This window comes from Lissotriton helveticus, chromosome 11 (genome assembly GCF_964261635.1).
Source record: "Lissotriton helveticus chromosome 11, aLisHel1.1, whole genome shotgun sequence".
NCBI classification, from domain to species: Eukaryota; Metazoa; Chordata; class Amphibia; order Caudata; family Salamandridae; genus Lissotriton; species Lissotriton helveticus.
The window spans coordinates 27,979,758-27,992,047 of record NC_136072.1 but is presented as its reverse complement, the minus strand read 5'-3'; the positions used below and the strand labels follow the sequence as shown (position 1 = coordinate 27,992,047).

Below are 12,290 nucleotides of genomic sequence, written 5' to 3'. Positions count from 1 at the left end.
CTAACACCTGTGGAGGCATCAGATGAGTAGGGGGAGTGAAGGTCGACTTGCATTTCAGTCCGGTATTGACATCAACCTCATTCTGTGTTGAGGCTTCTTTCCCAGCGAAGAAAAAGTGTAGTCTTATCTTCCTTAGGAATCTGGCCACCTCCAAACGAGTTTCGAACTCATCATTATGATGGGTCGGCACGAAGCCCAGTCCTTTGTTCAGGGCCTCCTCCTCAATTGGGGTTAGGATATGTTTGCTCAAGTTCATGACTATACCGGAGCTGCACTGCTCTGTCCCGCCTCTTTGTTCTTGGACGAATTGCTCCTCAGAGTCCTCCCTTCTGTTGACGTTGGGGGGGGCTGAAATGAACCTGAGGCTGTGGGTTCCCTCTCCTCTTGCCTCGGGATCTGCCCCGGCCAAACCCTAAAAAAGGCTGCCCGTTAAAGTTGTTTGAGGGGAAGTTCCCAGGGAAATGAGTCATGGGTGGTCCCATAGGTTGTTGAAAAGGGCCCGGTTGTTGTGGGGGGTAAAAAGGTGGCATGCCACCAAATTGCCACGGGGTGGGTGGCCACCATTGTTGTTGCTGGTTGCCTTTCCAGTTATTTTTGAAATTCCGTTTGCCTTGCCCACGCCCTTGTGTGTTAGAATAATCACTACTAGTGTCGCTCCCTGAGGTGTTATCACCCGAGCTGGATGTGCTGTAAGATGATCCCTTTCTGCGACCACTAGCTCCGAACTCTGGGGGGGTATAAGTGTCGCTTGAGTAAGGATATACTCTCTCAAATTTAAATTTATCCAGGTCTTTCCTGAATTTGTCCATCTTAACCGCCAAAGTATGCTCCCTGAAATCTCTGTTGTTTTTATTAGAGTCATCTAGGTTTTTGCTGAAGACTTTAGAAGCTATAGTAGTCTTGATCTTAGACTCTAGAATTTGAATTTCTATGAGCAAGGTATCAGCTATGCGTTTGGAGGTTTGGATGATCAGAATCAACCAGTCCCTGGTGCATCTCCAGGCGATAAGGGCCCAGTTTTTCAAAAACTCCTTATCACTTAAAAACAGCCTAGGTGCGTTAGTCACTATAAGTCCTGTGGGCGCGCAGTCACCTCTTAGTGTGGCATCGAGCTTCTCAGACGGGTGGTACGGATAAAATCCCAAATGATGAAGGGCGGATCCGTATGGTGACTGATGGGTATTTTCCTCATCTTGTTGAGAATCTTCTGTGACGCATCACTTTGGCTTGCAGGGATTGGTTGGCTCTCTGTTCTTTGTGGGCACGTTCTTTGAGGTATTTCTTTTCTCTGGGAACAAATTTTTATTTCTTTGTCTGACAGACTATAGGGCTCACTTAGGTCCGTGTACCATGCAGGGCTTCCCCTGTTCACAGAATAGCATACGCTAGGAGCGGGCTACGGTATTTTTAACAAAGTCACCATTTTTTTTCCCTGTCAGTTTTTTTCTTATTGTGGTATTGAAATTGATACAAGGTATATTTGATGTTGTTTGGTGATGTGATGCTGATAAATTAATGCACTTGTGTTTTTTGTCTCGAGTATTATGTTTTATCGATCCCTTAATCTCTCAATGTGCTATATGAAGGTGTTGCGATTTCTCACAATCGTTATTTCATATCACAGTAAAGTCTGCTATTTGCTGCCAAATTTCACGATGTTTTTAACAATTATATTATCGTCTAGTTTGTGACACTTCACAAGCATTGCTATTTGTGTTTGTGAAATGTTCTTGTTGGTGCATCTGTAAATAGCATTGAGCTCATAGTAAGTAGTTAGAACCAGCAATCCCCTTGTATATATTTGCCCAAAAACCAGAAAGACTAGGGGGCATTTGTTCCTTAAAACCATCCGAACTTATCATGGAGTAGCCACTAAATCACATGCAAACTAGGATCCCAACACAGGCTAAACAACTTAACAAGTATTGCCGCAAATGGCACGCACACACAAAGGCATACATATTTCCATGGACAAAGGAGGGAACCTTTGACCCTAACATAATCGAACACATGAGGACACATATACGGACCAAATGCATGGGATAGAAGGACAGGAGAGAGGCAGTATTAGAGCTGTGGGCCATCTTCGAGGAGGACCAGAGAATAATCTTATCTCACAAGCAATAAGCGAAGCATCCGCACCTCCCCTGCCATATGTAGGCATGGAGGTGCTCTCCCCGATGTCAGCTATCCCAGCGTTAGGATATACCAACCCGCCAGTTGGGGGAGCTAGAGGGTCCCATACTGAACAACAAACTGTTAGATCACACCAAACTCCTGCAACGCCATATCTAACCTCCGCTAGCTCCCGTACTAACCCCACCGGCCACATGCATAAACTCACATACCCTTACTAGCGATCACACTAAACTCCTGGATTGCCACATCTAACCTCCGTTCGCTCCTGCACTTACCCCACCGGCCAACTGCACAAACGCACGTACCCCTACTAGCGATCGCAACTAACTCCTGCAGCGCTGTGGTGTTGTGTGTCTTTATTTATATTTCCTACCATATAACACTACATCAATAAAAAAAGACATCAACGTTTTGATTAACATTTATTTCTATAATTAACATAATTAATAATACATTTAAAATATATTATTAAAAAAAGATAATAAACATTCATTGATTACACATTCTTTAACACTATAATAGCCACAACACACAGCTAACATTTGTTATACAATCACGATTAACAAATACTTAATAATTCATCAATAAAAATAAATGACTTCCTACCCTGCACACCATGTATACCTATAAACACCACAACACACACATAAAATGAATTACACAATTACCATAATTAATTACTAATTAACTAATATACATTAATTAACAACTAATTAATAATTCATCAATAAAAAATAAATCACTTCCCACCATTCCCATCATTTTTTCCCTTATAAACACTATAAGACACACCGAAAATTAATCATACAATTACCACAATTCATTACTAAATAACTAATTTAAAATAAGTACCAACTAATTAATAATTCATCAATAAAAAATAAATTACTCCCCACCCTTCCCACCATTTACACCTATAAACACCACAACACACACCTAAAATTAATTACACAATTACCGTAATTAATTACTAATTAATTAATTTACATTAATTACCAACTAATTATTAAACAATTATTAATAAATGAATTTACACAGTTAACACTATAACATCACAATTAAACAAATATGAATACATAAAATATGATTCAATAAATTCTATATAAATAAATTACTTCCCACCCTATTCCCCTATGAACCTCCAACCCACTATGGTACTAAAAACGCAAAATTCAATTTAAAATAAAATAATAACTACTATAAATAATCAATAACATTTATATAATTAAATTACTTTCCACCCTATTCCCCTATAAAACCGCAACCCGCTACGGAACTAAAATCGAAAAATTCAATTGAAAAAATTATTAACTACTAAAATTTTAACACATATAATAAAAATACATACAATTCGTATACGAAAAAAACTAACATCACACTCCTATAAAACATACACTAAAATACATAACATTAATAAAACATTGATGTTTATAACAAATATATTTTTACAAACGATATTAAACACTTTGATGTTTTTATTAATCAATATTACTTACCTAAAATCGATATTCTTGATCATGAGATTTTGTCTGTCGATATTTTTGACCCTCGATATTTTTACATCTGTATTTTGTCCCTGCACCAACTCACATACTCCTACTAGCGATCTTAACTAACTCCTGCAACTCCACATCTAACCTCTGCTTTAACGCCACATCTAACCTCCACTCGATCCTGCACTAACCCCACCGTCCATCTGCACAGGGTCTCATACCCCTACTAGTGATTACACCAAACTCCTGTAACGCCACATCTAACATCCGCTAGCCCCTGTACTAACCCCTCCGGCCACATGCATGAATCACCATCAACACTGCACCAAACACTACCCTTGGGTTCGGGAGCAGTGTGCTTCAACGTGTATCAGGGGTAGTAAGTGCTACATAGAATGCAATGTGCTCATCTTGGAAGTGTTGCAAGTTTTGCAGCACATGGGTCGACATGACCTCTAATTTAGTGCAAGGTGCTGGTTGAGGGGCAAAGAATAGTGTTTTTTAGGCTTCGCCTGCACAGCGCTTGCGCTGTGCTTGTGAAATCTCTTGTATTTATTATATCTTAAAAGGGGGCTCTTATCAGTTTCCATAGCCGATTGACTGTGTTAATTTGCTTTTGTGTGGAACTTTTTGTTGTTAATTTCCCCTGGCTGCTCGCATTTACGATTCTTCTACTAAAGCTGTTCACACAGTTTAGGCCCTATTCACTGTCAAGATAAGATCTCTTCCCATGGAAAAAGGCAGACAGCCATTAACAGTAGCTGGAATTCTTGCTTTTTATTACTCTGGGGCCGATTCTGATCCCGGTTGTAAAACATCCAGACCGACTCGCATCCATAGAGCTTTCTGACCGACTCGGGCTGGTAGGCTCCGAGCAACTGAGTACAATGCGATGCAGCGCTGACAGACTTGGGTCGCTCAGAGCCCCATTGAAGTCAATAGGAGCCTGTTGTACGGTGCGTACATAGGCTCCCATTGAGAAAAACGCACGTCTTGGACATGTGCACCCCCTATCGTGGGGATGACTCGGGCCTGCCCGCACCGTGCATGCATGTATAGGGGGGACCCTTGGCTCCCCCCAGTGACTGAGTCGTAGGACCCAGGGTAAAGGGGGTCCCGATAAGGACCCCTGAAGTCAGCTTCTTGTAGCTTTTTTGAGTCAGAGGATTCGAATCGAACTGGCTACTCGACGCGCGCATCGTACTTGGTCGCTCGGAAATCAGACCCATTGCGCTGTACGCGTCGGCCATCTTTGAGTCGCTTGGAAGGCTTCGTTGACGGGTACAAGTCGGTCATAGCGCGAGGCATCACATGCATTGTACTTGCTCGCTCGTACAGGAGTAGGAGTCAGTCGGAAATCATAGGAGTCGGTCGGAAATCGGCTCTACGAATCGGACTCGCCCTGATTTGTAGCCATTTCAGGCGAGATCGGAATCGGCTTTAGCCTTAGAATGTTTGTGGGATTTCCTATTCATGGCTCAGTATCTTTCTTTGCACTTTGTAGGCATTATCTGATAGATTTTTCAAATACATAAGCAAATTCTAAATGTTTTAATAAACATTGAGCAATAAAAATGAATTTAATTTACAAGAGCTATGCTACATTTTACTACTAAACAGGCAGCCACTAGTGCAGCTACCTTGGAGCTAAAAGAAGCTTGATTTAAATAATGCAGCAGGTGCAGGGGCACTGGGACAAAAGTTGTCATGAGTCCATTAAACACCAAATATTGCTATATTTTGCTACTAAACAGGCAGTCACAAGTGCAGTTATCTTGCAGGCAACAGGGTCTTTATTTGGATGGTGCAGGAGGTGAAGTAGCGCTGGGTCTAAAAGTTGTCAGAACTCCTCTAAACACCTAATATTGCTATATTTTACAACTAAACAGGCAGTAATAAGTGCAGTTATCTAGCAAGCGCTAGGGTCAAGATGTCAATAGTGCAGCAGGTGCAGTGACACTGGGACCAAAAGCTCCAGGCACCTCACTACACACCGATTATTGCTATATTTTACTACTAAACAGGCAATCACAAGGTCAGTTACCTTGCAGACATTATTAAAATAGTGCAGCAGGTGCAGTGGCACAGGGACAAAACTCTAGGCACCCTACTAAACACCTAATGTTGCTATCTTTTATTCCTATGCAAACAAATGATGGACGAAATGATGAATAAATCATACATTCACTCCCAGTCAGGAGATCTGAGTTAAATTCATCATTCTTTTGCCCACTATGCCACCCAAGTTTGGACCCAGCCATATGCAAATCAGTCTTGACCCAGTTCCTCAAGGGAATAGTCCAGCCCGAACTGCCAAACCAGGTCCTCCCTGGACCGGAACAAGCATCTTGCGACCAGTTTCGGGGTATTACCCCTCATTAGCCAGGCTAGCTTGAATCCAGTGGCACAGTGAGCACGGGACCCAGGTCTGTGCATACCCGTCCCGCTCATGGCGAAAAGAGCTACGCTAACAAATGATGGATGGAATGATGAATAAATCATACATTCACCCCCCAGTCAAGAGATCTGGGTTAAATCCATTGTTCTTTTGCTACTCGCGCCACCCCAGTTTAGATGGATTAAACGCGAATCTTTGTGACTGGGGCTGAATGTTTGCATTGTTCAGCATTCCGTCCATCATTTGTTCCTTTTGCATATTTTATTCCTATATACAGGCAACCACAAGTGCAGTTACCATGCAGACAACAGGGGCATGATCTGAATGGTGCAGCAGGTGCAGTAGTATCAGGCCCAAAAGTTGTCAGAACCCCTCTAAACATAATAACGTTATATTTGACTACTAAACATGACAGTCACAAGTGCGTTTATCTAGTACTAGATCTCGTTTTGCATTGAGGGCAAAAAATCTGAATTTAATAGTGTGCTCAGGCACAGAGGAAACTAATATCATAGGCATTCTAGATCATGCCCTCACTGAAGGCACAGGAAAAAACCCTCTAGTGGTAGCTGAGACTTTAGTTGTACATTTGCCCCCCTCGCCTCCGCTCCATTAGATTTGACTGGGGAGTGGGATAACTTTTGGAAAATTCCTCAGCTAGATCTCCCATTGTAGAAATAACTTTTATTGTTGGTTAATTAAAACCCTTACAATATAAAAACACTTTCAGCATATTCTTTAAAGAAAAACACTAAGTAAAATTACAGAAAGTTACAAAATTAACATTTTACTTAAAACTCTGCAGAGCTTCTCGGCAGTTAATGTTCGACTCGAAGACCAGGTTCGGGTCAGCAGTTTATTGGTGGTCGGAAAACTGTTACTGAACCCAAAGATGGAATGCCGCGCTTCTATAGTGGGGAGTGGTTAGCAGCACCGATGACTTCCAACAGTTTTAACGCCTTGTGACAAATGTTGTTAACCCGATATTCAACTTCGTGTTGTCCGGGTTTAAGGCTGCTATTATGCCTTGGCGGCATGATCAAATTCCGAGCTTAATCCATTCTTCTCTCAGTAAAAATCGTCTAACGGTAAGCATTGAGGGGCATAGACAAACTATATGTTCCATTCCTTCAGTGTGGTAGCCGCACAACCTACATTGGGTGTGATTATCTTGGTGGCGCCATTCTGGCCGATTCTTTAAAAAAGGCCATTCACCCATCCTTAGAGCCAGGAACTTTTGTTTCCAATAAAGTGCGAACGTGCTTCATAAACAAGGGGGCACAAATCCCAGATGTGTTTCCTTTTTAGGTCTCGACCTCTGCCAATGCGCTTGCGCATTGCAGATGTCGAGACTTATAGAGTTGGAACCACGAAAGCTAAACCAGGCGGATTGCCACAGCATCACTATGCGCTACCACAGCATCATTCTGCGTCACCACAGCATCACTCAGGGCCTCCACAACATCACTCACGGCCTCTAAAGCATCACTCATGGCCTCCACGGCATCACTCACGGCCACCACAGCATCACTCAGGGCCACCACAGCATCACTCAGGGGCACCACCACATCACTATGCGCTACCACAGCATCACTGAACGCTACAACATTACTCGTCGCCACCACAACATCACTCCGCGCCATCACAGCATCAATCTGTGCAACCATTCAACAACAACTGCTTTATATATGTTCTCTCAATGTTTCAAGCTTTATTACAAATGTCACAAAAAAGATGTTAATATTTCACTTCTGTTCTTGGATTTTTGTCACAATAAAATACACTGAACACAATCTTCACAAAAGTTATTTACAAAAGTTTAAGCTATTGCCATTATAAATTACAATCACTTTTATTTAAGCATTAATTATTTAAAAAAATTAAAAGCCATTGTTATTTGTAATATCAATACATCTAAGTCACGTAAATACAAAACATGTTGCATTACAAATGCTATAGGTGTCACATTTGCGAAAGTTATAATTATTGACATTGTAAATGACAAAGCTATTAATTTAGCTATTTTGAAAACCAACACATAAATAAAAAAAATGTGATTTCCAGACCAATAGCTCAAACTTTCATAATGCGAGACCTATTGCATTGCAAATGCTTGTTGACAATATTGCCCTATCCGAATGAAAGGACCACAACCTCACGCTCTTCTTAATAACTGCTTTTAATGCCAGCTGGGAGGGGTTTGTTCCCCAAAAATCCTTCACACCAAGTAGTTGTAAACTATGATCCAGGTGAAGCCGATATTTATGACTGCATTAACTTTTCTGGATTTCTTTCCAGAGATCGCCCAGTGGTTAATGGATCAAAAGAGGAGGACTGGTGTTGGCTCTTATGTTGCAGCACGATCTCAGGGCCACAAATGGCAGAACCAAATCAGATCCCAACGGTGGAATGACCTTTAATAGACCAGGCCATGCTAGTAGAATTGAATATTGCCTGGTCGACCTTACTCTGTGGCCCATTGTGTCAGATATAAAAGTGGTCGGAAGACCTGACAGCGACCACAATGTTCTCAATCTTTCTTTAATTAACTATGGAGAATGCAAACCCAACGTTAGGGGTCGGAGCGACCTAGGCAAGCTATCCCTTAGTAATAATCTGAGAACGATTCCATGGCCCTGGAAGCTGTTAAGTCTAAAGTGATTATGCAGGTGGCGGTGTTGTCCAAACTCACCAGGGTGGATATAATAGGGAAGTTGAGCAACCAACAGAAGATATTTAATATGCAGATATTGGAAATATTGGTCAAACACAAAAAGGAGGAAATGTCATGTTAAACGATGAGAGAAAAGACGCCCCCCGTGGCTGAGTGGTACAACCAGGAATGCAGGAAGGCCAAGGGAGAGTTCCTACAGGGAGTGAAATCTAAGCTCCGCCCAGATATGGCGGAATGTAGAGCCAGATATAGACAGGCATTAGATCACGCCAAGGAACAGTGGGAATGTTCGTTATGGTCTTCTCTACATAGTGCCTTGGTCGCCAAGGACAATAAGTCCTTTTGGACGAAAGCTGCCCTTTGCCTGACCGGACCCAAGTCGGCCCTACAGTTTACTGTACGGCCGGAAGAGTCGGTATCCCACTTTGTGGACCTGTATTCTTTTGGCAGTAAGGAGGACGAGGAGAATGTAGTTTTGGGGAGAAATCTCTCAATTGGCACCCTAGAAGTTCTTGAAATTTCACTACTAGAAACCCATGCAGCAGTTAGCTCCTGCATTCCCAGCCAGAGGTCCTGGCCCTGGTCGAATTGTTAATGATCTGTGCAGAGAAGATCTAAAAGACAGTGGCTCCTATATTAATATGTTATCCAATGCCATCCAATTAAGTATGAAATCCCCCCTCTTGTAACTCAGCTGAGATTATACCAATTTTTAAGAAAGGGGATAGGTCCAATCCAGCCAGGTAGTTATAGACACAACAGTCAATTATGTCAGCAATCAGATATTGGCCTGTATTCAGGATTGGATCTCTCGAGAAAATATTCTGTCCGTCTTCAAAGCAGATTTTTGTGTCAATATTAGTACCTTGGATCAGGTTTTTCGTTTCCTTTGTATTTACAGGAAAAAAATGTTTTATTGAAGGGGAAGTTTTACGTAGCCTTCGTGGATCTGCATGTTTTGCTCGGGCCTTTAACGATTCAGCGGGCCTTTAATAGCCGGTATAGCCCGCTAAGGCGGGCTATAAGGCTATATTAAATGATTTTAAACTTGCTTGTGATGAGCGTAGTTTGGAGCTCTAAACGCCTAATATTGCGATATTTTACAACTATGCAGCCAGTCACAATTGCAGTTATCTTGTAGCTGAAAGAGGCTTGATTCAAAGGATGCAGCAGGTGCAGTGGCACCGGTCCAAAAGTAGTCATAAGTCCACTAAACACCAAATATTGCTATATTGTACTACTAAACAGGCAGTCACAAGTGCAGTTACCTTGTTGGCAACAGGGCCATTATTTGAATGGTGCAGCAGGTGCAGTGGCACCAGGTCCAAGACTTGTCAGAACTCCTCTAAACACCTAATATTGCTATGTTTTACAACTAAACAGACAGTCATAAGTGCAGGTGACAGGGTCATAATTTCAATGGTGCAGCAGGTGCAGTGGCACCAGGGCCATAAGTTGTCAGAACTCCTCTAAACACTAAAGATATTGCCATTTTGACATACTAAATAAACAGCCACAAATGCAGTTACCTTTTAGGTACCAGGTTCATGATCTGAATGGTGCTGCAGGTGCAGTGACACCGGGGACCAAAGCTCTAGGGACCCCTCTATACACCAAATATTGGAATATTTTGCTATTAAACAGGCAGTCACAAGTGCAGTTACTTTACAGGCAATAGGGTCATGATTTGTGTGGTGCAGCAGGCGCAGTGGCACCGGGGCTTAAAGTTTCCTGGCTCATCCCTGCAAATCAGCAGGGATGCGCCAGGAAAGATGCGTCACGCAAGTTTACCCTTGCGCCACCACAGATGCGCCGTATTTACAATGCAGTGCATCATGGCGCACGGATAAACAGATGCATTTCGCATCTGCTGGCGTAAGGTTGGCGCAGTGCTGGAGTTGCGTCATGGGCGCAACGCAACTCCAGCACTGTTCCAACCCTGCCTATGTCCAACATGGTGCGTCACGCCTTACACCTGCTTCAATCAGGTGCAAGGTTTTGACGCATCAGCGTCGGAAAAGTGACTGAGTGAAATCTGCGTCACGTTGTAAATAGGGCTCAACGTGGCGCATGGTTTACGCCGCCGCTGTATCACAGAAGTGACACAGCCATTGCCATTACATCAATAAATTGAATTATTTCCCTCTTTCATTTCATTTTTCTAAATTTTGCTAAAGCTTACCCGCACTGTACCAAAAGTAACAGCACAATACATTGCCTTTTTGTACAGAAACAAGTCATAACACTTTCACAGACTTTCTGCAACTTATATTGTGCAACTACTCAGCAAGCTACAACTTACAACAAAAAACAGCTTATTATTAATCACATAAGCGAAACCGAAACCTAATGCGTTTGCTAATGCTTGTTTTTCCTAGAAGGCTCTCCTCACAGGGATGAGACGCAGGTGGGGGGGCAGGTTCTTGCCTGGACTCTGTGTAGACAGCTCGCTGAGCCTCCAGGCAGGAATCAAGGTCGGATCTACCCCGAGCTCTGAGTTTCGATTCCTGCTCAGGCCGCCTCCTCGGATACACTCAGCCCCAGCTGACGCCCAGCTCTGACTGTCACCCATCACATGCCCAGACTGTCAGTCACTGGAGCACAGCAGCCAGTCCCCCAGACAGAACTACAACCGCAGAGGCACCGTGTGCTCCTGGGCAAGTCTCCAGGGTCAGCGAAAAGTAACCGCAGGTATGTGACCAACAAAGGGTCTATCTGTTGTGGGGAGACCGACGGGGGGGGGGGTGTCTCCAGGTGATGTCTCCAAGAGAAGATAAGGTGCAGGGCGCAGCAGTTCACCAGCTAAACGCTCGCCGCTGATTTCATCCATAGACCGCACTCTGCTGAAAACCACATTCAGGAGCCGGCATAATCCACTCAGCCTTTTAACCTTCACGGTCGATAAATTTCCCACTTCAAATTAGGGTAATAAGGATACCTTTTATTCACGGCGCTTAGAGGCAGCAGAAGCGCTGTGAAGTAAAGTGTGCTATTGTGTCATATTTCGCGGGGTGCGCTCGGCCCCAGACGGCCCCAAGGGGGCAAGAGTTGAACATGTCAATCTTTATATGTACAGGACGTCTCTAAGACGCCCTTGAATTGCACCGACAGGCTTCGAGGCACATAGGACAGTGTGTTTGTGCATAGCTCGGATCTGGGGTTCAGTCTCTTTCCATCGACCCCCACTGTTCATATGACAGAACCAAGGCACGGTCACTCGCCCAGGCACACCCGAGCAGGCCCAGGACACCCCCCCCCCCCAACACCCCCCCCCACCCGAAATATGGCAGCCCCAGGCCAGTGACCATAAGGTGCTGGAAGTCGGGGTGCTGGGGGTAATGCAGCGCGACTTTAACTTTTGTTTTTTTTATCTGGTAAGAGTTGCTGTTCCTCAAAGAGTGACGTCAAAGCTTCTGCCCATGGCTGTTCATTATTTTAACAAGGAGAGTGGGGTTTACTTTCTCTAACTGCCAAGTGAGATGAAATTGTAAAGTGAACTATGTGGCGGTCGCGCAGGAATACAGCACACGCCATTTTTTCTGACACAAATTATGAAATCTAAATACCTGTATATGGACTGTACATA

The 12,290-nt window shown here is 43.4% G+C and overlaps 1 protein-coding gene across 1 annotated transcript in view; it reads left to right on the top strand.

The window, feature by feature from the left end:
* Window positions 1-11,046: 11,046 nt before the first annotated feature.
* LOC144790656 (receptor-transporting protein 3-like) overlaps window positions 11,047-12,290 on the top strand; it is a 40,424-nt gene continuing 39,180 nt past the window's right edge. Inside the window, exon 1 of the mRNA XM_078665386.1 lies at window positions 11,047-11,395. The gene's annotated coding sequence lies outside the window, so the exon portion shown is untranslated. The remainder of the gene's footprint in view (window positions 11,396-12,290) is intronic.